Here is an 811-nt window from a genome sequence, read left to right as displayed (position 1 = left end):
GAACCTGAATATCTCTTAACATACTATCCATATGATTGTTTCGTTACTTTCTTATGAAAATATATTCATCAAGGTTCGTTTACATAATCTATTCACTATTTAATTCCATTCCTACTATTTTTAGTGATTTTCCAAATCTAAATCACTGCTGCTGTCAGCATCTGCCTTTAAGGTAGACTTTACCTATTTCATAGTTTCCATGATTCAACTAGCCCTTTTAGCATAAATAGCACAAATTATGATAGTGATTAACCATTCCCATGGCCAATCCTTGTTAAGCATATCCACACCTCTCAATAACCATATCCATACCAAATGATGATAACATTATGCTCAAACATATATAAGCCATTTTCGCATGGCTATCCAAAATTATACAAGTCCAAAGGGTCCATGACCCACAACAAAAAGGGTAGTCCTATACATGCCATTTCAAAGTTCAACCAAAAGTATACCAAAAGGAGGTTTTGATAGTGTGGGCGACTTCGACTTCAAAATCCCGAGTCCGATAGCTGAAGAACCAAAATCTATAAAATAGAGAATCAAAGAAACGGAGTAAGCAATTTATGCTTAGTAAGTTTTGAGCAAGGGATTCCAGCACAACAAAAGTATAGCATTCATATAGCTAAACGGATAATTTCATATGCACAAATTTTCGATATCATACTTACTTCACATTACCAACCCCTATGTTCATACACAAAAGATCAACTTAGCCAAAGGCCGGTAGCTCATTTATCAACTGAGCGAATACTTATTTGTAAGGGCTCAACTAATTCAAAGCACATATGAAACATACCTCAATGTTGGG

Source organism: Gossypium hirsutum, unplaced genomic scaffold (assembly GCF_007990345.1).
Source record: "Gossypium hirsutum isolate 1008001.06 unplaced genomic scaffold, Gossypium_hirsutum_v2.1 scaffold_128, whole genome shotgun sequence".
NCBI classification, from domain to species: domain Eukaryota; kingdom Viridiplantae; phylum Streptophyta; class Magnoliopsida; order Malvales; family Malvaceae; genus Gossypium; species Gossypium hirsutum.
The sequence above is the reverse complement of the archived record's forward strand: the minus strand, read 5'-3'. Positions refer to the sequence as shown.